Source organism: Anomaloglossus baeobatrachus, chromosome 6 (assembly GCF_048569485.1).
Source record: "Anomaloglossus baeobatrachus isolate aAnoBae1 chromosome 6, aAnoBae1.hap1, whole genome shotgun sequence".
Taxonomy (NCBI): domain Eukaryota; kingdom Metazoa; phylum Chordata; class Amphibia; order Anura; family Aromobatidae; genus Anomaloglossus; species Anomaloglossus baeobatrachus.
In genome coordinates, this window is record NC_134358.1 from 134,063,062 (window position 1) to 134,090,412 (window position 27,351).

The following is a 27,351-nucleotide window of genomic DNA, read 5'->3' on the forward strand; positions in this document are numbered from 1 at the left end:
AGAGATCTACACATACCAGGACGTATTCATACACTCCTACCTTGGGTAGTTGTATGTAGTCTATTTGCAGTCGTTGAAACGGGTAGAGCGGTCTGGGTGTTGCTTTCTTAGGGACTTTTACTGTTTTACCTGGGTTGTGTTGTGCGCAGATAATGCAGGATTGTACGTGTTTGAAGGCTATGTAACTGAAGCCAGGAGCGATCCAGAAGGCATTCACCTGGTTACACATGTGACTTTTTGAGGAGTGAGTGGGGCCATGTGTTGCTTGTGCCATCATAGGGAACAGGGACCTTGGTAAATACAACCTATCCTTACTTTCCCATACTCCATTCGAGTTCAGCCCAGCTCCCATTTTCTCCCAGTGTTCCTTCTCTGTTTGGGCAGCCTGATGCTGGAGGGATTTCAGGACATCCAGACTCACTGTGGCTGGGACTTGCTGGCTCCCTGCCACTATCCTCTGATCCCTAGGCCTCTTTGCCGCTGCTTTCGCAGCCGCATCCGCCCTTCTATTGCCCGCTACATCCAGTGAGTCACCTTTTGTGTGTGCTTTCACCTTAATGATGCCAACCTGGACTGGTAACATTAGTGTCTCCATTAACCGTTTTATCAATTCTGCATTTTTAATAGGCTTATCAGCTGACGTAAGAAAAGCTCTACTTCTCCAGATAGGGCCAAAATCATGACAGATCCCAAATCCGTAATTTGAGTCTGAATAAACATTAATTTTCTTACCTGATCCCGCTCTACACGCCTCAATGAGCGCTGTTAGCTCCACCTCCTGCGCGGACATGTGCGGCGGGAGTGGTTCAGCTCGGATTACCTCATGTGAGAATACTACTGCATATCCAGTGTAGAATCTCCCATCCAGGTGGTATCTGGAGCCATCTACAAAAAACTCAAAATCTGCATTAGTAATAGGTGTATCATAGACATGTGGAAAACCTGCTGTCTCCTGACTCATCAGCTCTATGCAGTCATGTTCGTGCGTCATGTCAAAGTATTCATCCTCACTTGCTACCATTGTCACTAATTGCCCCTTTTCTGAATCTACTGGCAGAACATTACACCTCTTGAGGGAGACATACTCAGGAATCAGAAGGGCACATTCAAGTCTGAGCTGTCTGGCCATAGACAGTTGTTTCGGTTGGACTTGCACAAGTATAGCATGGATGTCATGCGGGGAGTAAATTGTTAAGGGAAATGTCAATGTGATCTCACAAGCCTTCCCTAGTAGTACTGCAGCAGCCGCTACAGCACAGACACACGTGGGAGACACTCTGACAACTGGGTCCAGTCGCGCTGAGTAGTAAGCTATTGGTCTTTGTTTGTCACCATGTTGCTGTGTGAGGACGGCTGTCACATGCCCTCCCTGTTCTGTGCAAAACAAGAAAAATGGTTGATCGTAATTTGGAATACCTAGGGCCGGGGCAGATACAATGAGTAGTTTAAGGGAATAAAAGGAATCAATAGCTTCCTGAGTGAGGTCAAAGGGGTCAGATGACAGACAATCATAAAGGGGTTGCATCATTTGCGAGGCAGACCTTATCCAAGGCCTGCAGTATGACACTAAGCCCAAAAAGGTGCGCAGTTGCCGGTGAGACCTGGGTAAGGAGAGATTTTGGACTGCTTGTTTTTTCTCCTCAGTCAGGTGTCTTGTACCTTCAGAGATACAGTGACCCAAAAAATGTTACCTTTTGCTTACAGTACTGTAATTTTTTCACGTGAAACTTTGCAACCATTCTCTGCCAGAAAACACAGCAAAGAAATTGTGGCTTCCTTGCAGGACGTCTGGTCTGGACAGCAGAGCAAAAGGTCATCCACGTACTGCAATAGCGTAACCTGTGGATGAGGCGGTTGCCACTGTTCCAGAATTCCTGCCATAGCTGTGGAATAAATGGTAGGTGAATTCATTCCTCCTTGCGGGAGGACTGTCCACATGTACTGTTTCCCCTCATGTGTGAAGGCAAAAAGATACTGACAGTCAGGGTGTAGAGGCACAGAGAAAAATGCATTTGCCAAATCAATTACTGTAAAACATTTGGAGGTCCCGGTGTCCATGCCTTTGGCTTTTTAAGTGTTTTTAATTGTGTTATTGTGTGCCCATACTCCAAGTGTGGAGACATGTGGTTTCTTGTTTCTGCATGTATCAATCAAATATTTATCCTTTACATACTGTTGTGGTGATCCCATGTTGGTATACCTTTTCTCCTCCCCTTTCTTAGTACGTGTTTAGTATACCAGGAGATCCCACTAGGTGGTGCCCTTCCCCTTTTCCCCTGTTGTTCTCCTCTCCAGGTTGTCTTGTATACCTTTCTGGAAGGCGGCACACCTTCTGTATAGTGTTCTACACTGCTTATATATTTCTGTATAAAATAGGTTTTTGGTTTAAGTATTTTTGAGTAAATAACGCAGACTTTAACGTGAGATATCACATGGATCTGGCAGCAAGGGAGGCAGCCTGGCTTAATCAATCATCTGACGTGTTCGGTGCCTCTGTGAGCTCTGGAGCCACTGGTGGACCAGCTGGCCCCCAGGATGAGAACCAACAGCTCACACAGGACCTAATTAATCTACTTAAGAGGGTAGTGAAAGTATGGTGGAACATCAGAACTCTTGAAGAGTACAAAAAACTTAAAATCACACCCAGAGGTCTAAGGGTACAAATATTCCCGGCCTGGGAGACTGATACCCAGTTCAGGATCACTTGGGAGCAGGGTTTACAAACATGTTCTTTTATACTACTGGACATGTTAATTGATCATGACCGCCTACTTCTTTCACAACTAAAAGAGGAAATTAAGAACAAAGAACATATTTTGTACCAACAGGATTCACAAACAGTTGTGATTCCATTCCAAAACAAACTTAAGGGAATCCTTGATATTTTTGAAAAAGACATTATTAGGGGGGAAAAAAGCAAGTTTCAAAGAGACAAGACTGATTACGCTGAGAATAAGGCATACAGGTGGTCCCACAAGGGCAATAGGCGCAGACCGGCCAATAGGGAACCAGACATTACTCCGGTAGCCTCTGAACCCTCCTCGAGTGATTTTTTGTCCACCGACACAAGCGATCAGGAAAGCGCACTAGGAGGGGTCGCCGGAAAACGAGGTACCAGGAGAAGAATCAGGGGAGCCAATCCATGGCAGTCGCCTCCTCAAAGAGAAATGAGGAGTCGGAGACGGAATTGGTGAAGGGTAAGGATGATTATCTGCAAATTGTGAACCTGTCTACATATCAGCTATCTGATGCAGAAAACAAGTTATTGGCCAAAGGGCTTTCCTTTGCGCCTATGAACAAAATGGATAAGTTCACCATTACTAAGGATGTGTACCTTTTTTGCAGACAGCTTACTTTCAAGTATCTCTACAGTCGCCCTGAACTCATCGACACACTTCCACCTGAGGACCGCCAAGTTTTTAATGACCTTCTGGATTTATTGGAGGAAAACGAGAGAGACACCGGTGAGAAAATACCATTCACGGGACGGCTTTTGTCACAGGCTACACCCTCCCTCAGCCTCTGCCCTGCTGTAGAAATCTTTTTCAATAAAGTCTGTAAGGACATTGAAAAACTTAAACCTGATAACAACAGGGGTAATAACCTTACAGTAGGTGAAAGACATCTTGTCTGAACTCAATAATAACCAGGAATTTCTCATTAAGGAGGCTGATGAAGGGGGGAATGTAGTACTGTGGCCAGTAGAGATGTACGTTAGAGAGGCTAGGAGACAACTTTCCAGCAGAGAATGCTATGCAGTATTGCCTTCGGACCCCACTAGCACCTTTAAACGAAATCTGGATGGATTTTTATCTACGGCCCACGAGCATGGCATCATTTCCCTGAAAGAAAAGAATTTTTTAACAACAAAATACCCAGTTATACCAACATTTTATATGCTCCCCAAAATTCATAAGGGCCGCCCGGAACCTCCGGGTAGGCCTATAGTTTCAGGGATTGGTGGCCTGTTCGAAAGGCCATGTATCTATGTGGATTTCTATCTTCAGCCTCTAGCGCAATCCTCACCGTCCTATGTGAGGGATTCCACCCATCTAATTGAGCAGATGACCAACCTTAGAGTCCCGTCCAATACTTTGTTGGTGACACTAGATGTTGAGGCTCTCTATACCTCCATCAATCATGAGGCAGGGCTACGAGCAGTATCACACTACCTGGACCACAGAACTACCGGCAACAGAAGACATGATTCCTTTATCTTGGATCTTCTTCATCTGATACTTGATAGGAATTATTTTGTCTTTGACAGAACATACTATAGGCAGACGTCCGGGACCGCTATGGGGGCATGCTGTGCGCCACCTTATGCTAATATCTTTTTGGGGTGGTGGGAGGAGACACAGGTGTACACCCTAGAGCATTACAAAGCCAATGTGATTCGTTGGTTTCGGTATATAGATGACATTCTATTCTTTTGGTCCGGGTCCCTGGAGGACTGTGAGGACTTTATTACTACCCTCAACGACAACACTCTTAACATCAGGCTAACTTCTAACATAGCCACTGAGATGGTAGAGTTTTTGGACCTCCAAATCTCCAGGGTAGGCGAAAACATCATTACCACCTTGTACCGTAAGCCAACGGCCACAAATAGCCTTTTGCATTATAACAGCTTTCACCCTACCCATGTTAAGAACGGGATACCCAAGGGCCAGTTCATGAGGGTCAAGAGGAACTGCAGTGAAAACTCTGATTTTGAGAACTATGCCTCTGATCTTACCAACAGATTTCGTAGGAGAGGATACCCAAAGCAAGTGGTCTCCGGGGCTCTGCAGGCTTGCAGAACTATGACACGGCAAACCCTGTTACAGCCGAAGATGCGGAACAAACAGACCACAGTGAGTATCATTACTCCTTTTCATAACCAATGGCAAGACCTGTACAGACTCCTCCAGGTAAACTGGGATATCTTATTGAGTGATAAAAAACTGATCCCCTTTATCAGTGAGAGACCCAATCTGGTAGCGAGACGGGCTCAGAACCTTAGGGGTATCCTCTCCAAGAGTCACTTTATGAGACCAATGCAGAGCTTGGGAACAGGTGTAAAACTCAAAGGAACATTCCCATGTGGGGCCTGTACAATTTGTCCTTACATGGTGGCCAGTGATCACATCTCTTTGCCAATCTTCCCTAGGAGAATCACCTGTGGATCCTACTACAATTGCCGTACAAGAAATGCCATCTATATTCTCGTCTGCGACTGTCCTAAAATCTACGTTGGTGAAACCACCCAAGAGGTGAGGAGGAGGGTGCAGCAACATTTCTCAAACATAAATACAGCAGAAACGGATCTGAAGAAAGGTAAAGCTCTTACTTCGGTGGCTTCCCACTTCCTTACATTCCATAGAGGCCGGTATTCCACAATTAAGGTGCTTATTGTGGATTCAATCAAGCCGAATATTAGGGGTGGAAATGCCACTAAGCAGCTGTTGAAAAAGGAGTCCAGATGGATCTACACGCTTAAGAGTTTAGCCCCCCATGGTCTCAATGAAGAATTGCTTTACACTGGGTTCTATAATGTCATCTGATAAATTTTGTTTCTATCCTCTAAGTCCATCCCTTTTTGTTTCCATTCAGATATCTTGTCCATATATAATGGGAGGCAAGAAGAAAATTTGAAGAGAGGACAAAGAGGACAAGAATGGAGAACCAAAGGCCTTCTTTGAAAATCTACCGTTTTTGAACAACAAGGGTTTCACTTTGGACTTTTCATTACAACATTCATATGGAGGATCTGCGGACCCATTGACACATAAACGAGCCGATACTGTACCCCATAGTGGGACGGTGGGGAGATGTTGGAGGGACTTCAATTGAATTTCCGTAAATTATATACGGCTATTATTGACATTATTTAAGAACCTTGATGTATGGGGATATACTGATACATGGGAATCTATGATCTCCCACTGATGTATTACTTTGTGTCATGTCCTCTATGCATGTAAGGTATAATGTTCAGAGTGTCTTTAAACATGACTGACCAACTGCGGTCTGTTTGTCTGTATCTTCTGTTGTGACCACTTTGGCTCTTTGCACTCGTAGCCTCGGGCTAGCAAATCTCAGTGCCCCCCTAATCCCTTTCCTCCTTTTTTTTTTTTTTTTTTCTCTATATGGGGATGTCGGTCCCAGTGTTTGCATGGTTCATTCTCTGTAACTACCCCTAGTTTCCTGATTGGTATTTGTACCAGGACTATACTTCTTCGCCTCCGTTATGACACATGTATTGATATGTGGGACCTAATGACCTCTCTCTGATGCACTATACTGCATCATATCTATTATACATGACATATAGTACCTTTAAACATGATTAATCAACTGCAACTCTATTTATCTGCATCATCTATTTTGATTTCTCTTGTATGTGTGTTGGCAATTTTGGATTAGCAAATCATTTGGTATATCACCACTAGAGATGAGCGAACCGGTCCTGGTTCGGCTCGAGGTCGGTTCGCCGAACGGAGGTCCCGTTCGAGTTCGGCTCGTCGAACGTTCGACGAACCGAACTCGAACTGCATAGGAAACAATGGCAGGCAATCACAAACACAGAAAAACACCTAGAAAACACCCTCAAAGGTGTCCAAAAGGTGACAAACAACTCACAACACAACACAAACACATGGGAAAGTGACAAGGACATATACTCATGCGAAAACAAAACAGCTGGACAAGGAAAAAGAGGAGGACACACAGATATAGGCATGGCACTCCCTTCTAAAATCATGTAAAACACCGCAAGGTGACTCCAAGCGTAGTCTCCCTTTTTTTCCAAAAATTGGGCCCCACACACACCCACCCCTTCAGTGGCAGCAGTTGTGCCCCAGTTGTACAATTCACAGCTAGATTTGCATCAAGCACATTCAAAAATACGCCATTCTTATCCGTCCCCAGGATCACACCGGGGTAGGTAGCAAAGTCTTTCCTGATCCCAGCTCTGTTCATCTTGGATCATTTTTAAAAAACACAGCAAGCAAGGGTTACTCCAAGCGGAGTCTCCTTTTTTTCCAAAAATTGGGCCCCACACACACCCACCCCTTCAGTGGCAGCAGTTGTGCCCCAGTTGTACAATTCACAGCTAGATTTGCATCAAGCACATTCAAAAATACGCCATTCTTATCCGTCCCCAGGATGACACCGGGGTAGGTAGCAAAGTCTTTCCTGATCCCAGCTCTGTTCATCTTGGCTTCTTTTAAAAACACAGCAAGCAAGGGTTACTCCAAGCGGAGTCTCCCATTTTTCCAAAAATTGTGCCCCACACACACCCACCCCTTCAGTGGCAGTAGTTGTGCCCCAGTTGTACAATTCACAGCTAGATTTGCATCAAGCACATTCAAAAATACGCCATTATTATCCGTCCCCAGGATCACACCGGGGTAGGTAGCAAAGTCTTTCCTGATCCCAGCTCTGTTCATCTTGGCTTCTTTTAAAAACACAGCAAGCAAGGGTTACTCCAAGCGGAGTCTCCCATTTTTCCAAAAATTGTGCCCCACACACACCCACCCCTTCAGCAGCAGTTGTGCCCCAGTTGTACAATTCACAGCTAGATTTGCATCAAGCACATTCAAAAATACGCCATTCTTATCCGTCCCCAGGATCACACCGGGGTAGGTAGCAAATTCTTTCCTGACCCCAGCTCTGTTCATCTTGGATCATTTTTAAAAAACACAGCAAGCAAGGGTTACTCCAAGCGGAGTCTCCCTTTTTTCCAAAAATTGGGCCCCACACACACCCACCCCTTCAGTGGCAGCACTTGTGCCCTAGTTGTACACTTCACAGCTAGATTTGCATCAAGCACATTCAAAAATACGCTATTCTTAACCGTCCCCAGGATGACACCGGGGTAGGTAGCAAAGTCTTTCCTGATCCCAGCTCTGTTCATCTTGGCTTCTTTTAAAAACACATCAAGCAAGGGTTACTCCAAGCGGAGCCTCCCTTTTTTCCAAAAATTGTGCCCCACACACCCTCCCATTCAGTGGCAGCACTTGTGCCCTAGTTGTACACTTCACAGCTAGATTTGCATCAAGCACATTCCAAAATACGCCGTTCTTATCCGTCCCCAGGATGACACCGGGGTAGGTAGCAAAGTCTTTCCTGATCCCAGCTCTGTTCATCTTGGCTTCTTTTAAAAACACATCAAGCAAGGGTTACTCCAAGCGGAGCCTCCCTTTTTTCGAAAAATTGTGCCCCACACACCCACCCATTCAGTGGCAGCACTTGTGCCCTAGTTGTACACTTCACAGCTAGATTTGCATCAAGCACATTCCAAATCCACAAGCATTTACTCTCCCCAGGATGACACAGGGGTAGTAAATTCCTTCTGGATCCATGACTTGTTCATTTTGATGAACGTCAGTCTGTCCACATTGTCACTGGACAGACGCGTGCGCTTATCTGTCAGCACACAACCAGCAGCACTGAAGACACGTTCAGAGACAACGCTGGCAGCTGGACACGACAAAATCTCCAAGGCGTAACTGGATAGCTCTGGCCATTTTTCTAGATTTGAAGCCCAAAATGAGCAAGGCTCCATTTGCAAAGTCATGGCATCGATGTTCATTTGTAGATACTCATGTATCATCCTCTCCAGCCGTTGACTATGTGTCAGACTTGTTGTCTCTGGTGGCCTTGCAAAGGAGGGTCTAAAAAAATTATGAAAAGATTCCATAAAATTGCTGTTACCAGCACCAGATACGGTCCTACTGGTACGTGTAGACTGTTGAAGATGACGAGACCGTCCCATGTTTGTCAAGTTACAACTGGGAGATTCACTCCCTGCACCTGCACGGTTGTTTGGTGGAAAAGCGGATCTAAGATCGAGTAACAGCTTCTGCTGATACTCCTGCATACGTGCGTCCCTTTCTATGGCTGGAATTATGTCACAAAATTTGGACTTGTACCGGGGATCTAATAGTGTGGCAAGCCAGTAGTCATCATCACTTCTAATTTTGACAATACGAGGGTCATGTTGGAGGTAGTGCAACAAGAAGTCACTCATGTGTCTTGCGCAGCCATGCGGACCAAGTCCACGCTGTGTTTGTGGCATAGAGGTGCTAACCGTTCTTTCTTCCTCTGACATCTCCACCCAACCTCTTTCAACTGAAATTTGACCAAGGTCTCCCTCATCTGCTGAGTCTTCCATGTCCATGGACAGTTCGTCCTCCATTTCTTCATGTCCTCCTGCACCTTCCTCAACATCTCGCCTGCTACCATGCGCCCTTGTTGATCCCTGTCCCCCATGCTCCCATGCCTGGTGCCTTGGTGATGATGAACGTCTGGACCTTGGTAATGTTGTTGTGTCTTGCGCATATGAATCCTCCTGTAGTTCATCCCCTTCCTGTTGTCCCACCCCCTGACTCCGAATAGTGTTTAGCGTGTGCTCCAGCATGTAAATGACTGGAATCGTCATGCTGATAATGGCATTGTCAGCGCTAAACATATTCGTCGCCATGTCGAAACTGTGCAGAAGGGTGCATAGGTCCTTGATCTGAGACCACTCCATCAGGGTGATCTGCCCCACCTCTGCATCTCGTTGGCCCAGGCTATACGTCATGACGTATTGCACCAGGGCACGGCGATGCTGCCACAGTCGCTGTAACATGTGGAGAGTTGAATTCCAGCGTGTCGCCACATCGCATTTCAGGCGATGAACCGGCAGGCCGAAAGACTTCTGGAGCGATGCAAGTCGCTCAGCTGCGGCGCTTGAACGGCGGAAGTGAGCAGACAGTTTTCGTGCCCTGTTCAGAAGGCCATCTACCGGGATAGTGTGTTAAAAATTGCTGCACGACAAGGTTCAACACGTGAGCTATACAAGGTACATGTGTCACCTTGCCCAGGCGAAGGGCCGCACCCAGGTTTGCAGCATTGTCGCACACGGCCTTACCAGGCTGCAGGTTGAGTGGAGACAACCATTTATTAAACTCGGACCGCAGAGCTGACCACAACTCCTCAGCTGTGTGACTCCTATTCCCAAGACATGTCAAGCTAAAGACCGCCTGATGCCGTTGCGCTCTGCTGCCAGCATAGTAATGAGGGGTGCGTGATTCCTTCTGCGCAGTGAGAACGCTGGTGGCCTGACCAGGCAGGCTTGGGGCGGAGGTGGAGGACCCAGATGAGGTGGAGGATGCAGAAGCAGTGGCGGAACTTGGACAGACAGAGGATTGACACACAAGTTGTGGGGACAGCAAGACTTGTGCAGCAGACCCTTCACCATCTATCACCATAGTTACCCAGGGCCCAGTGAGCGACATGTAACGTCCCTGTCCATGCTTACTGGTCCAAGTATCGGTGGTGAAATGCACCCGTTCACACACAGAGTTTCTCAAGGAAGCGGTGATGTTGTGTGCGACATGCTGGTGTAGCGCGGGCACACCTTTCTTAGAGAAGTAGTGGCGACTAGGCATCTGGTACTGGGGCACAGCGACAGACATAAGGTCTCTAAAATCCTGTGTGTCCACTAGGCGGAAAGGCAGCATTTCGGTAGCCAACAGCTTACAGAGGGATAGAGTCAACCTCTTAGCTTTGTCATGGGTCGCAGGAAATGGCCTTTTATTTGTCCACATCTGAGGGACAGAGATCTGGCTGCTGTGTGTAGACGGTGTTGAGTAGGGTGTCCCTGGAAAAATGCAAGTTTGTGAGGAAAGTGCAGGCGGAGACATGATGTTGCCTTCATCCAAAGTTGGTGCTATCGATGTCTGAGAGAGCTGTACACACTCACTTGTTTCCCCTTCCAAAACAACTGACGACCTACCAAGCAAACTGCCTGTTGCGGTTACAGTGGTGGAAGTTGTGGGTGCAAAAACAGGTGTGACAGCTGTCCCCACAGTCCTAGAAGATGACGAGCGCGCGGATGCACTGGAAGGGGCAGGCGGTGGATGGTTCGCTCCGCTAGGCCGCATTGCAGCACGGTGAGCTTCCCACCGGGCCATATGATATTTATTCATGTGACGATTCATGGAAGAAGTTGTCAAACTGCTGAGGTTTTGACCTCTACTAAGAGAACCATGACAAATTTTACAGATCACATAATTTGGGCGATCTTTTTCTATGTTAAAAAAGGACCAGGCTAGGCAAGGCTTAGAGGCCATGCGACCTGTTGATCCACCCCGAATAATGCTCAGAGGCAGAGTGGTGGCTGAGGATGCAGTTGTAGACGTGCTACCAGTACTCCGACTCTGTCCAGGAAGGCGCAAGGTAACTTCGTCATCAGTTGCATCCTCCTCCACCACCTCTGTTGACCTCCTCGAGTGCCTGACTGTGGGTTGACAGTAGGTGGGATCTAGAACTTCATCATCAATTGTTGTGTTTGCACTCCCCTCCCCCTCAGACCGAGCCTCTTCTTGCCCTGACCGAATATTTAAGTTGTCATCCCAATCGGGTATCTGAGTCTCATCTTCATCAGTATGCTCCTCATTGTCTATAACCACAGGTGTTACAGTTTGTGAGAAAGGGTCAACATTATGCTCCGAAACTTGGTCCTCACGGCATGAATCAGAGTCACAAAGGTTCTGGGCATCACTGCAGACCATTTCCTGTTCTGTACTCACTGTAGCTTGGGAGCAGACCTCTGATTCCCAGGCTATAGTGTGACTGAACAGCTCTGCAGACTCAGCCATCTCAGTTCCACCATACTGTGCAGGGCTGATGGAGACTTCAGAGCTGGGAGAAATCAAGTTTGATTGGGATGACAACTCAGAGGACTGGTGTTTTTTGGATGCGGTACTTGAAGTGGCTGAGAGGGCACTTGTTGGACCACTTGAGATCCATTCAAGCATTTTCCTTTTTTGGCCATCATCTACCTTTGTTCCTGTTGTTCGTGTCCGTAAAAAAGGGAGCACATCGGATTGTCCACGGTAAGTAGTAGACATCTTACTTTTGCTGGTAGATGGTCTATCTTCAGCAGATGATAATGGAGCTTTGCCACCTTCCCCACGGACAAAACCTTTTTTGCCTTTTCCACCACGCCTCTTCCCCTTTCCACCAGCATCTGTCATTTTGCCACTCATGTTGATTGCGACAAGATTGTGGACTGAAAATGTGGTAGTAAAAATTGAGAGGTGGTGTAGATTGCAGTGGTAGTCTAGCTTTATTAACAGCAGAATAATAAAGAATAAATATCCCTGACAATGCAACTACGGCCCTTAAACTGGCAGCAAAAATTGCTAGTATAATGGCTTAGTTATCATGCGTTGGAGTGTGCAATGCAGGCAGAGGTGCTGCAAATGTCTTTGCACTAGTGGGACTATAGCAAAGTCCAATAGCCCCGTTTAGGATGCCACTAGGTACACTGAGTGTTTGCTAGTATAATGGCTTAGTTATCATGAGTTGGAGTGTGCAATGCAGGCAGAGGTGCTGCAAATGTCTTTGCACTAGTGGGACTATAGCAAAGTCCAATAGCCACGTTTAGGATGCCACTAGGTACACTGAGTGTTTGCTAGTATAATGGCTTACTTATCATGCGTTGGAGTGTGCAATGCAGGCAGAGGTGCTGCAAATGTCTTTGCACTAGTGGGACTATAGCAAAGTCCAATAGCCCCGTTTAGGATGCCACTAGGTACACTGAGTGTTTGCTAGTATAATGGCTTAGTTATCATGAGTTGGAGTGTGCAATGCAGGCAGAGGTGCTGCAAATGTCTTTGCACTAGTGGGACTATAGCAAAGTCCAATAGCCACGTTTAGGATGCCACTAGGTACACTGAGTGTTTGCTAGTATAATGGCTTACTTATCATGAGTTGGAGTGTGCAATGCAAGCAGAGGTGCTGCAAATGTCTTTGCACTAGTGGGACTATAGCAAAGTCCAATAGCCACGTTTAGGATGCCACTAGGTACACTGAGTGTTTGCTAGTATAATGGCTTAGTTACCATGAGTTGGAGTGTGCAATGCAGGCAGAGGTGCTGCAAATGTCTTTGCACTAGTGGGACTATAGCAAAGTCCAATAGCCACATTTAGGATGCCACTAGGTACACTGAGTGTTTGCTAGTATAATGGCTTAGTTATCATGAGTTGGAGTGTGCAATGCAGGCAGAGGTGCTGCAAATGTCTTTGCACTAGTGGGACTATAGCAAAGTCCAATAGCCACGTTTAGGATGCCACTAGGTACACTGAGTGTTTGCTAGTATAATGGCTTAGTTATCATGAGTTGGAGTGTGCAATGCAGGCAGAGGTGCTGCAAATGTCTTTGCACTAGTGGGACTATAGCAAAGTCCAATAGCCACGTTTAGGATGCCACTAGGTACACTGAGTGTTTGCTAGTATAATGGCTTAGTTATCATGAGTTGGAGTGTGCAATGCAGGCAGAGGTGCTGCAAATGTCTTTGCACTAGTGGGACTATAGCAAAGTCCAATAGCCACGTTTAGGATGCCACTAGGTACACTGAGTGTTTGCTAGTATAATGGCTTAGTTATCATGAGTTGGAGTGTGCAATGCAGGCAGAGGTGCTGCAAATGTCTTTGCACTAGTGGGACTATAGCAAAGTCCAATAGCCACGTTTAGGATGCCACTAGGTACACTGAGTGCTTGCTAGTATAATGGCTTAGTTATCATGAGTTGGAGTGTGCAATGCAGGCAGAGGTGCTGCAAATGTCTTTGCACTAGTGGGACTATAGCAAAGTCCAATAGCCACGTTTAGGATGCCACTAGGTACACTGAGTGTTTGCTAGTATAATGGCTTAGTTATAATGAGTTGGAGTGTGCAGAGGACAGGAGGGTACAGTGCCAGGATTGTGGGGCTCTGGGTAGAGGAAAGGAAGCCTGCCTTTCTATTCCCTCCTAATAGGGAAATGCAGGGAGGAAATCCCTGACCTTTGCTACACAGACGCTGTCGCTGTTTTCAGGACCTGTCACCTATGGCTCTGACCCTGCCGGTTTGAGCCCTTAAAAGGACTGATAGAAAGTGCTCTCCCTAAGCTGTCTAGTGCTGTGTATGGAGCGCATACAGCTGTATCAGCGATAGGACAAAGGACGGAGCTGCGACAGTGATGTCTGACACCAAAGACGCAGAAGAGATAATGGCGTACTGGAGGAAAATGTCCGGTTTTATAATGCAGGGACATGTGACATGGACATCCTATCACACATGCCGTTGCTTCTCTGGCTAAAAGTCCACTTAGCTGTGTGTGTGTGTCTGGGATTGGCTGACATGCTGGCCCGCCCCACGAGACGCGCGCGCTTAGGGAAGGAAGACAAGGAAAAAAAAAAAAAATGGCGATCGCCATTATAGAAACAGCAGTGATCTGAAGGCGCTGTTCACGCACACTATACACTGAAATGTCATAATAGTGTGATTCACAGAGTGACTTACACTATTACAGCGGAAACCAAGCTAGGAATTAGCTGTTTTTTTGCTGCTAGAACCGTTCTCGAACGTTTCTAGAACTATCGAGCTTTTGCAAAAAGCTCGAGTTCTAGTTCGATCTAGAACAGGCCCCAAAATCACTCGAGCCTAGAACTGGAGAACCTCGAACCGCGAACCGCGCTCAACTCTAATCACCACGTACCACAGGTCCCAAAGGGACGCTATAACACCTTAAAAGCTCGTCTCCACTAACCTCTATATCATTTTTGACCTGCAAGGGGATGCTGGTCCCAGTGCCTGTGTGGTCCACCTTTTGTAACCATTGTTAGTTCTTCCGATTGGGTATACGTACTATGTATGCATTGCTCTACCTTTGTGGTGACATCAGTACTGACTGATGGCTACATAAGGAGTCACTGTTAGCCATCCCCTTTTGACATGGGTCAAGCTTGTCTCTCTTAAATCCTACATCACCATGTCTATAAGGGGATGTGAGCCTCAGCATCTGTATATATGTATCTAGTGGACGTACCCACTATAACCACTTCTGGCTCCCCTGTTTTAGTGTCCATATTAGGGTCATATTGTCTCACCTATCTGGGGACATTAGTACCGCTTGTCGGTTACACAAGGAACCCCAGTGGCCACTGTGTCCAGCGTGTGGACCTTATGGCATATTATATGTCATTTAGGTCTATATAAAATTATGGGACAATCGTTTTTTTAAATAACTAGCATATGTGTTTTATGTTTGACTGACATAGAAATTTGTATTCATGTATACACATTTAAGCAATATCCAACTTTGCTTACATATCCAGATTTACTGCAGACACAGATATATGTGGAACCCTCTGTTTTTTCGCTGTATCTGTGACTATTTGCATATCCATTATTCTCCTTGATTATTGTACTAAAGCATTTTTCCATCTAAATGTTCTACCCACGATAGGGTTAAATTTAGCCCTCTTTCTCCCCTTGTGCCTGACGCATGTGCATAGTTTCGAACAGCCTATTTTATAGAATGTGATTTAATACCTTATTAAGATCATAATATCATTTCCTATAGACCGTTTCGCTACTCTATATCTATCTTATGCGCCGTATTTAATGCTGTGTTTGGGCTGTAAGCACTGGCTGCCTTTTTTTTTTTTTTTTTACACGTCATGTGACTGAGCAAGTTGGAGCTCCATGCTCACTGCCCAGGATCTCCCAGCTGCAACACTGGTGAGTACTGATGATCGGTCCTTAAATAGGACACACAATACCACTGCACACTGCCTTTCTTTCCCCTGAGGAAGCCACTGTACACGTGGCGATACGCGTGGGGTTCCACGCCAGGAATTTTGTCGGTACTCTCCCTATCTACTACCCCTTTATGGCTGCCATTATACTTTGGGGTAGTTGGTACGGTCCCGCTTTTGCACTATCTCTAGCCTAAATCTTTAAAACCCTGCCTCGGCCTCCTTGTATGGCCCTAGTGGCTTCTTGGCCCTATCTTTACAGGCTTGGTTTATATATTTTTTACTTGCTGGGGATATTTGTTTGCATGAGGTATATTCCCTTTACACTCATTTGTCCTATATTGATACTGATTGTGTTGCCCTTCATTGATATACTTGCAAACATGCTAAATATATTGCGCAGGTTTTTTTAAACCTTTATACATATCTGCAGTTTTTGTTTTTTTTTGTGTACACTATATTAACCATATACTGGTCTATATTGCACATGCTGCATTAATAGGTTTATTATAGGGGTAATAGGCATGGTGTATATACCGGAGATACTGACTGTATGTGGTGCCTGCTGTTGATGCATTTGTATTATATCAAATGTTTTGCAGATCTAGTCTAACCTCCATAAGTACCCACAGCGTGCTGCCTTTACCCTGATCAGCTATAAATTTGCCTGTGAATGTATATGGTGTACCACTAGGTCTTCACTATACGACTCATTGACCTCCGTGGTCACTACATATAGGGGTAACTTACTGCAATACGTGTGATCCTTTATATGCAGGTGTTGACATATCTGTTTATATCTATACAGCGACTTTTCAATTTTGCATCCCATTTATTTTGTTCTGTGTAGTATATCATACAGTTTCTGTCTCATTACCATTATAAATAGACCAATTCTGGGACCGGGCCTTTGTGCAATATTCTATAGAGTACCTTCATTGTATCGACATTGTATTCTTTATATGTCACCTTTCCTGGCGTGTATGGTGTCCATGCCTTTGGCTTTTTAAGTGTTTTTTTTAATTGTGTTATTGTGTGCCCATACTCCAAGTGTGGAGACATGTGGTTTCTTGTTTCTGCGTGTATCAATAAAATATTTATCCTTTACATACTGTTGTGGTGATCCCATGTTGGTATACCTTTTCTCCTCCCCTTTCTTAGTACGTGTTTAGTATACCAGGAGATCCCACTAGGTGGTGCTTTTCCCCTGTAGGTCCCTGGGATTTGTGACAGTAAGGTATGTGGGTTTGGAACAATGGATGTTACACTCTCAGTGACAGCATTGACAGCTCTCAAATCATGCACCATCCTGTACGTATCAGGGGAACCTTTGGGCCCTTTTTTCTTGATTGGATACAAGGGAGTGTTACAGGGGGAGGACCTTTGTGCTAGAGCCCCTGCTTGCACATATTCTCTTTATATTTCTGGTCAGGGCCATTGATTTGGCTGGGCTTAAGGGATACTGTTTAAAACAAGGAGGAGTGGAGCCTTCTTTTAATTTTATCATGACTGGGGGTATAGGAAGTCGACCAACATCAGTTTTTCCCTTTGCCCATACAATGTCTGGAACTTGTTGCATTGCTATGTCTTCACTAGTTCTGGTATCGGACACTCTCGCAGATTTGGACATGTACACCATTGCTGCAATCTTGCACAAGTGTTTGTCAGAGAGGGGACGTGTGACTGCAATACCTTCTGGGGTGTATTGTATGGTAGCCTGGATAGCACTTAATACATCAGCCCCCAGCAAATTCATAGGAGTATTTTCACTAATAATAAGCTTTGAGAATTTCCTGGCTATCTTGTAATTTCAGCTTCATCTGTTTTGTCAAGGGAGTTTCAGACACCAATCCCTCCACCCCGACACAATCCAGTCTCGTCAGTAGTCATGTCTGGCTTTATCAGATCTTTATGTACCACAGTTCCGGCTGCCCCAGTGTCAATTAACAATTCTGCCTCTTTCCCCTCTGGCATTGTTATGGTCGTAAGTAAGGTGGGACCAGGTCCTGAGGGAACAAAAACAGGGTACACTTGTTACTGGGTTGCCAGTTTCCTAGGTCAGAGGCAAAGGAGGAGGGAGGGAAAGAGAAGAGTCAGTCTGCTCCCTCTCCTTTTTGGTGTTTTTGCACTGTCTGTCATAATGTCCATTCTGTCCACAATTCCAGCACTGTACGGTCGCTAGGTCACCTGTTGCCCCCCCTCTCTGCTTCCACTGTCTTCCTTGCGCTCTAGCATACATAACTGGTCGCTTGCATTTTGTCAGTTAAACCCCCTTAGCTACTTGCAGAAGGTCTGTTGGGTCCATGTTTCTCCACTCAGGTCTGACTATCTGTACTGCTTCTCGTAAAAACTTATTCATACCGTCAATGAATGCATTCACCAATATTTTGATATCAAGGTCGTTTCTTGCACTGTAGCCCATGTCTGTCCACTTCAGCTGTAACCTCCCAAAGTACGTCTCTATACTCTCCCCTTTTTGCTGTGTCACTTCAGTCATCAGTACAGACTGCTCTGTTTGTTTCTTTGTAGTCCATCCTTTCAATGCCTCACAGTACGTCATTCCAGACCTCTCAGACTGAACATCCATGACCCATGATTGCTCCTTTATCATATCAGTATGTGATTTAATTGTGTCCCAACACGTCACCTGCCTTTGCAGTCACCAAACTCTCGAGGTCTGCCCAAGTTTATTTATAAGTCACCTGTATTGTCTGTATTTGCCTGTAAAATGGGAAAGGTTGGTTTTCAGGATCAGGTAACTGTTTGAACATAGCTAGCTGGTCAGAGGGGCTCCAGGGATGATATTCCTGTGTCTGTCTGATTCTTGTGACCTTCCTCGGTAGGGATGTATCTGATTTATTTGTACTGGTCCCAGGGCGTTCTTTCCTTTCCTCACCGTCGGCTTCCTCCCCAAAACTCAATTCCTTCAATACCTGTCTCAGAGTCAGCGTCCTCTGTCATCACATGTGATCTGGTTCGAACAGGATTTAGTGCAATCCGCTTAGGTCGAGTAACATTACATGTAGCACAAGTACCTCTCCAGTCTGGGTTTTTCTGACTACAATGTTTACAAGTCCATTCATCTGGTCTGGGTTTCTGCTTATGTGAAGGGGGGCGGTAGCAGTCACAATTCCTGCTTTTGGTGCATTAAAAAATTCATAATACACCTTATCTCCCGCTGTGGTCTCTTTATATCCACAATGCTGCACCTCTTCAGCCACACGACACCATTTATTTACTTGCTGCTCTACCCTCTTGTCTTTTATCCATCCTCTCTTTTCTTCCCTGAATCTGTGCCATTTCTCAACATCCAAACATCCGTACTCTGGCATGTCTGCCTTTTTGAGTATCGGTTTTCACTGCATCTTTGCCTTCCCTTTCTTGCACTGTTTGGCTGTTTTAGATCCTGCTGGAGCCCCACGCTGCACACTGAACAAGTTGCCCATGGCTTCAACTTATTCCCACACAGCCCACCTTTCTGCAAATGCCCTCTCAGTGTCCCTGGACTTTGTCAACAGGCCACACTTCTCCTGGCAAGTCAGAATGGGTTCTCAAGTTGTAGCTGGAAGGCTAAATCAGCATTCACTCTCACCTGCTACACTTGCAGGGTGTATTGGGAAGGGTTAAAAAAACACCTCTCTCACCCAATAGACCAGATGATTAAAGCAGGAAGGACCAGGTGTGATAGTCCTCTCACCTACTAGACCACCTCCATGTAAGTGGGAAGGCCACAATGCTCTCTAACCCACTTCTGATGTGCAGTTGGGTACTCCATGCTGGTCCTCTACAAAGTATTCCAGCAACGAACGTAAACTAGAGTTAAACCAAAACAATCCTCAGAGCTGACTTCTTACAGAGGGCAGAAGACAAAAAAAAAAAATCGCGTTGAGCTGTGGTTTTTCTGATGACCACTGCTTGACCTGTGGAAGTGGGTCAGGAAGCACTTGGTTGCCATCTTGCCGTGGTGACTGTGTTTGAGAAGGTACCTCTTGCTGACTGTTATAAATTTGCTCGGATGCTTTAGGTGGTACTGGCACTGGTAGAGGTAAGTTGGAGGTTTCGGTGTTGTCGGCTTGGACGGTACTGTAAACTGGGGTTGCTACAGGTAACTGATTCAGTACTTAGTCTCTTGTGCGATCAACTGGATTGTCTGTTTCCAGTGGTGGCGAGTGAGCTGGATCAGGACCTTGGATCAATGCTTGCTCAAGTAGTCTCACTTTAGCTAGCGCAACTTCCTCTTCCATCTGTGACCGAAGAATCTTTATCCGAGCTTCCGCTTCTGCCCTTTTGGCTTCCGCTTTAGCAGCTTCTGCTTTTGCAAGGGCTTCTGCCCTTTTGGCTTCTGCTTTAGCAGCTTCTGCTTTTGCAAGGGCTTCTGCTTCTGCCCTTTTGGCTTCTGCCCTTTTGGCTTCTTCCTCTGCTTCTCTTTCTGTGAAGGAACATCTCACCTTGGATTCTTCTGCTCTTATGTGGGCCTCTAGTATCCTGTCGCTCAGGGCTGAGCTTCTTGAGGATGAAGACCCCGATGACCAAGAGGAACGTCTAGATGAGGTTGATCGGTGTGATCTAGTATCTTGCTGGTGAGATACGGTGTTTGGTCTTGTCTATGGCATCTTGCACCTTGGCATCTCTTTCCTTGTCCACCTCTTCTGCCTTGCTCAGGTCTGAAAGAGCTTTATCAATTTTAGAGTCTTTTAGAAAGGTAAAGTACCTTGTTGACAGTCTCTTGTATCTTTCATGAGCTGTGTTCAGCCGTTCCATAGTGGCTTGTAAGCATGCGGCATCGCCTGATGAGGATTCAGGTCTTGACATGTAATAGGTGACTCATACCCACTGTTCTTCCAGGTGTTCATATAGCTCATCTTTCTCTAGTCCCTTCCACGACAGCATAGGAGGTTGTCTCTCCACGCCCTAATTGGGACAGGAAGTTCAAGAGGTTTAAAAGGACCCTCCCACCTCCCATAGCCAGTGTCTTTCCTGTCCCCATGGGGCATGGAGAGGTTTTGTTTTTTCTCCTATGCTGTGGTGGCCGGCGAACTGCAGTGTATATTTTTTTTTTTTTTTTTTTTTTCCCCCCTATTACCTTCAGCCGGACGGCATCGGTCGGGCCTTCACCGCTCCTCCCTTGCTGTTCCCTCACGCTGTGGGGGACCGCTGCTCCAGCCTTCCGGATCCTCCTGAGGGGTGATGCAGGCTGTTGAGCTCCCCGGCCGGCGTCCTCCCTGAGCCGCCGGCCGCCTCCCGCATGCACGCTGCCGGAGCGATCCGGAAGTGCTCCCGGAGGCGGGACTTCTGGTCTTGCGGACTTCCGGTCGAGCGCTTCCGGTTTGCGGAGGCAGCGTGGAGGCACGCCGACTGCGACTCGACCTGCCCAGGACCGGATGCGGGAGGCGGGGAAACGTGCCCCGTCACTGGGGAGGCAGGCCCTTGTCCATAAGGGCTGCCACGAAGACATCAGATCATGGTAAGACCGTGCTCCCTGTCATGTCTTCCGCTGCAGCTGCCTCTGCAGAACCCAGTGTGCCCCCTGCTACTGTGAGTATGGAGGGGTCTGGTCCCTCGGACATAGGTCTCATCGGTGATTATGGCTCTCTGCTCTGTGTTTTCTAGGAGGACAAGGCCACCAAGAAAACTGACAGAAATGAGAAATCAGAGAAGCCTGAGAAGTCAGAAAAAACTGACAAGTCCGATAAGCCTGATAGACCTGACAGAGTGGACAAAATTAAAAAATGTCCCATCTGTATAAAGAAGCTCCCTGCAGTATGGGATAAAAAGCTTTGCCAGCAATGTACGGACCAGGTTATTAGGGCCGAACAACCATCTCTGATAGATGAGTTGCGGTCCATGATGAAACAGGAGATTAGGGCCTCACTGGCTTCTCTCCCTGTGCCTGGCCCTGTTCCTGGCCCTGTTCCTGGCCCTGTGCCTGGCCCTGCTCCTGGCCCTGCTCCTGGCCCTGCTACTGGACCCTCTCCTCCAAAAAAGAGGAGACTCCAGTCGACCCCTTCTGATCAGGAGGACGCTGATTCCACCTCTGAGGGTCCTGATGAAGGATTTCCATCTGGGGGGTCTGACCAGTCCTTTCTTTTTCACTCAGAAGAGTTGGGGGATCTTATTGAGGCAGTTCGGAGCACTATGGGTTTAGAGGAAGTGCAGTCTCTTCCTTCAATCCAGGACGAAATGTTTGCTGGCCTGAAGTCAGTCAAACAGTTGGGATTCCCAGTTCATGCCAATATATTGGATATTGTTTCTCAGGAATGGGAATGTCCTGAGAGGCGGGTACGGAGTGACCTTAGACGCCGGTTTCCTCTGGAACCTTCGGGACTACATTGGGAGATCCCAAGAGTAGACGTTCAGGTGGCTAGGGTAGCTAAGCAAACGGCTCTTCCCTTTGAGGATACTTCCCAACTGAAGGATCAAATGGATAGGAAGGTAGAGGGCCTGATGAAGCGGTCCTGGGAGGCATCGTCTTCCTCTATTCAAGCCAACATTGCCTCCACCTGCGTATCCAGGTCCCTAATTAGGTGGTTGGACCAGTTGGAGGCTCATATTTCCCAAGGGACCCCTAGGGAGGAATTACTGGAATCCCTTCCCTTGCTTAGGAAGGCTACCTGTTTTCTGGCAGATACCTCGGTGGAATCTGTCCGCCTGGCAGCCAGGACCTAGGTGCTTTCTAACTCTGCCCGACGTGCCCTCTGGCTTAAGGCCTGGAGTGGAGACTCCACCTCTAAAATGAGGCTTTGTTCCCTTCCTTTTAAAGGGGATTTGGTGTTTGGACCTGCCCTGGATGATATCCTGGACAAGGCGACTGATCGTAAGGCCTTGCCCGATCCTAGACCTACCAGGAAGCGGTCCTTTCGTCCCTCGATGCCTCAGGCCTCCCAGCCCAGAGGGAAAGGGAAGGCAGGCAGGTGGAGCTATCCCAAAGGTAGAGGGAGAAACATCCTCATCCCTCCACATCAGCAACGTCCTCAGCAGGACAAGCAGTGACTCGGCCCGGGTGGGGGGAAGACTCTCAGCGTTTCTTACCCAGTGGCAGTCCATAACCTCTTGCCAATGGGTTCTGAAGATCATCTCGGATGGTCTTCTCATAGAATTCCTTTCCCCCCCTCTTCCGGGTCTCCGAGTCACTGCGCTGGCATCGCCGGGTTCACAGACTCTGTTGTACACAAAGATTTTAGAGTTAGTGTACTCGGGGGTCGTTTCCCCAGTCCCGAGTCGGGAAGAAGGGATAGGACACTACTCCCGTCTCTTCCTGGTCAAGAAGCCATCCGGCGACGTCCGTATAATTATCAATTTAAAAAGTCTAAACCGTCAGGTCAGGTACCGGCGGTTCAAGATGGAGTCGGTGAGATCAGCTATTCCCCTGATAGGTCTACACCACCAGATGGCCTCTATCGATCTGAAAGATGCCTACTTCCATGTACCCGTCCATCCGGGACACAGACAATACCTCAGGTTTGCGGTGCTTCACGGGGAAGAAGTACTTCATTTCCAATTCAATGTACTTCCCTTCGGGATCTCCTCAGCTCCAAGGATCTTTTCCAAGATCATGGCAGAGGTGGTCGCCTTTATAAGATTGCAGGGTATCTGTCTAGTTCCGTATCTGGACGACTTTCTTCTCATGGCTCCGTCTGCTCCAACCCTCCGGAGCCATGTGGAGAGGTCTTTGGGAATCCTTCGGTCTCTGGGATGGATTCCCAATCTCAAAAAATCACAGTTAACCCCCTCCTCCACACGGCAGTTTCTCGGAGTACTGCTGGACTCCGACAGACAGGCATCTTTTCTCCCAGAGGGCCACAGGATAGCTCTGTTATCCAAAATCTCGAAGCTCCGCAGGCAGGCTCGCCCAACGCTTCGAGCGGCTATGTCGGCCCTGGGTTCCATGACATCCTGCATCCCCTCGGTCAGGTGGGCTCAGGCCCATTCTCGGTATCTCCAGGATCATATCCTGACACACTGGGACAGACTCCCGTCATCCCTAAACAGAAGGTTTCGCCTCTCGGAGTCCGTCTCCTCATCCCTTCTCTGGTGGCTGAGTCCCGCCAACCTGCAGGTGGGGGTTGCCTGGACTCAGAAACCCCTGGTTACACTGACCACAGATGCCAGCCTACGTGGATGGGGGGCAATGGTGGCAAATTCCCCATTTCAAGGGGTCTGGAGTCCTTACGTCAGCTCCCAATCCTCCAACTACCGGGAGCTCAGGGCAGTCAGGGAAGCCCTCCTTGCGGCTCAGGACCTCGTCCGGGACTCTCACGTCCTGGTATATTCAGACAATGTCACAACAGTGGCACATCTCCGCCATCAGGGCAGTACACGCTCCGGCGCCCTGAAGTCGGTATCCTCCCGAATCTTTCAATGGGCAGAACAATCTCTGCTCTCCCTTTCTGCGGTCCATCTGAAGGGCTCCCTCAATCTTCAGGCGGATTTCCTGAGTCGTCGGGATGTTCACCCAGGGGAATGGAGCCTGGATCAGGCAGTGTTCTGCTCTCTAGTGGCAAGGTGGGGTGCACCAGAGGTGGACCTCTTTGCCTCAGCAGAGAATCGCAAGGTCGCAACATATTTCTCCCTGAACCCAAGGGACGAGGCTTTAGGGGTAGACGCTTTCTGCCACAGTTGTTCTTTTCTCCTCGCTTACGCGTTCCCCCCTCTTCCTCTTCTCGCACGGGCCCTGAGGAAGATCAGAGACGAGGGGGTCCCAACTATACTGGTAGCCCCTCTGTGGCCCCGGAGGAGTTGGTACAGCTTGGTCATGACGCTAGGAATCGACGGCCCAGTCCTCTTAGGTTCGGACCCCAGCTTACTGTCACAGGGTCCGATTTTCCATCCGGCTCCTCAGAAACTCAACTTGGCTGCCTGGCTTCTGAGGCCCGGGCACTGAAGGCTCAAGGGCTTTCTGACAAAGTTGTGGCTACGCTGCAGAAGAACCGTAAACCTGTGACTAATAGTATATACAACAAAATCTGGAAGAGATTTTCCTCCTGGTGTGGTTCTCGGCCTCCTGACCCTTTTCGGCCTAATATTGCGCAGATTCTGGACTTTCTCCAAAGTGGTTTAGACTTAGGTCTTAGGCCCAGCTCCCTGAAAGTTCAGGTGTCAGCACTCAGTGCAGTCTTTGACACGGCTCTGGCAGATCATCGTTGGATCCGTCGGTTCTTTGTGTCCGCTGGTAGACTCTGTCCACGTCGGAGGGTCCTGACGCCTCGCTGGGATCTCAATGTGGTCCTTACAGGACTGTCTCACTCTCCGTTTGAACCTCTGTGCTCTTGTAACATTCGTTCCCTTTCTCACAAGACTGCTTTTCTTGTGGCTATTACATCTGCTCGCAGAGTCGGCGAACTTCAGGCTTTGTCTGTTAGGGAACCTTATCTGACCATCAGAGATGACAGCATTGTTTTTCAGCTGGACCCTTCCTTCCTTCCCAAGGTGGTTTCGGATTTTCACCGTTCGCAGTCCATCGTCCTGCCTTCATTCTGTCAGAATCCTCGGACTCCGGGTGAGGAAGTGTTTCATTCTTTGGATGTCCGTCGGATAGTGTTGCACTACCTAGAGGTTACTGCTTCTTGGCGCCTTGATTCTAACCTGTTCATCCAGCCCTTTGGCCGCAATAAGGGCAAGAAGGTGGCTAAGAGTACAGTCGCCAACTGGATTGTGCGAGCACTTAGAGATGCATACCTCGCTCAGCATCTCTCTCCGCCTACTGGATTCACGGCGCACTCCACCAGGGCTACCTCTGCCTCCTGGGCCGAACGGGCAGGGGCCTCCCCTGAGCAGATCTGCAAGGCGGCTACGTGGTCTTCGCTCCATACCTTCACGAAGCATTATCGTCTGGATCTGGATTCCAACAGGGATTTGGCTTTTGGCAGGAAAGTCCTGCAGGCTGTGGTCCCCCCCTAGGTATCAATTCTTTGGTATTCCTCCTATGCTGTCGTGGAAGGGACTAGAGAAATAAGAATTATTCTTACCGATAATTCGCTTTCTAGGACCTTCCACGACAGCAGGTAATTCCCTCCCCTATGTATTCATGTATTCCTGAATGTGTAGTACTTCTCATATGCTATGGATTCTTTGTAAGACACTGGCTATGGGAGGTGGGAGGGTCCTTTTAAACCTCTTGAACTTCCTGTCCCAATTAGGGCGTGGAGAGACAACCTCCTATGCTGTCGTGGAAGGTCCTAGAAAGCGAATTATCGGTAAGAATAATTCTTATTTCATAGTGTGATAGTTTTCAGTGGCCTTTATCGTGGGTTTGGAAGAGCGCTTCGGTCGGACAACTTGGTCTGCTAGAAGCGTGGGATCTGCCTCCTGGGCTTCATAATGGACAGTATCAGATTGTATTTGCTCTGTTTCAGCAGTGGGGAACTGTCCAAGGTCTTTTTCGGCCATTTTAATTTAAGGTGTACTGTTTCTTTAAGAAACTTGACTTTTGAATAGGAGTCCGAAAATCGTCGTGCAGCTCCGCAGGGACTCCCTGATGAAATTCTCAAGGTGTCTTTAGCAAAACCTGGGGTTCGCAGTCCAGCAATGTGCAGTAATGAGGTATAATGTACTGCAAGTCTATAGAAGGGGGTATGGCAAGAGGGAAACAGCAGGTGCATAAACTGTCCCTTTACAATGCAAGCAGAGGTGATACAGGACGTGGCAGATGGGAGGGCTTCCCCTTAGGCTTGTCCAGGCATGCACTGTTGCAGGCAGACTAGTGCACAAGGCTTGTTGCTAGGCAGATTACAAGGGAAGTTACAGGGTTCTTAGGGATCTGTAACCGGGGTATTGAGCTGTTAAGCAGTCTTCTGACTGTTCTGTCCCCACTTAAAGGTGATTGAAGGTGCGTAGTTGTGGGATGGCGTGAGAATCTTACCTTCGTTTACCAATAGGTGAGGCAGACATGACCAGAGCGATTCAGATTGATGGATGAAATGTGCACACGCTGAGATGAACATTGGTGGTTTATTTCTCCATAAACATGAACAGTTACAGAGAACAGAGTCCTTGGTGTTGTGGTATTCTAGTGCTGTTGTTTCTGATGCCACTAAGGTCAGAAGACTTTGCTTCTAGCAGCTCAAATAAGGGGTGTGATTCTCACGATCTCTGGCTGTAAACTGAACAGGATGCCAGGATGTGATGTAAGAGGAGCAGCAGACACTCCCATGGGCTGGATGAAAAGAAACAGAGGAGCCGAAAGGTCTGACCAGTAGATGGCAGCAGAAGACAAGCATGAAAAACATTAAATAACAGTTTTAAATAAAACAAGTAGGAACAGCACAATGTGCATAAAGAAAGTTTTCGGTCACAAAAGGACCTTCTTCAGTTGCACATGGGGAGACTGGATGATGTTTGTGACACAGCGCGCTATCCACCGCTGCATGGGGGCCGCATGCAGCGCTGGACACTGCGCTGTGTCACGAGCACCATCCAGTCTCCCCATGTGCAACTGAAGGTCCTTTTGTGACCGAAAACGTTCTTTATGCACATTCACTGTTAAAAAAAATCACAGCATCAAGAATTTGGGAGTGCCTTGTGTCTATAATTAGTATCTTGGCTTTGGAACCTACTAAGTGCACCCCTTTCCATCTACATATTACTCACCACTGTAAGGAAGCGCCATTAGTTATACACAATACATGGACTGGCTGAGCCTCATAGAAATATATTAAGCTGTCATGCTCCGGTCAGGAGAGTCACGGTCACTCCATGCATTGTGGTCCAATATCTGACTGATGTGCATTGACATCTGAATGAGCCATGATAGATAAAAATCTAGTACATTTCTTATCAATGGATGAGAACACCAGA

The 27,351-nt window shown here is 47.4% G+C and overlaps 1 long non-coding RNA gene across 2 annotated transcripts; it reads left to right on the forward strand.

The window, feature by feature from the left end:
- The first annotated feature begins 4,779 nt into the window (after positions 1–4,779).
- LOC142244135 (uncharacterized) lies at positions 4,780–5,773 on the forward strand. 2 transcript variants are annotated; one of them, XR_012724448.1, is made up of 3 exons: positions 4,780–4,856; positions 5,153–5,319; positions 5,596–5,773. It is a non-coding gene; the product is annotated as an uncharacterized LOC142244135 (long non-coding RNA). The 2 variants fall into 2 exon arrangements; XR_012724449.1 differs by having other exon boundaries at positions 5,153–5,255.
- The last annotated feature ends 21,578 nt before the right edge of the window (positions 5,774–27,351 follow it).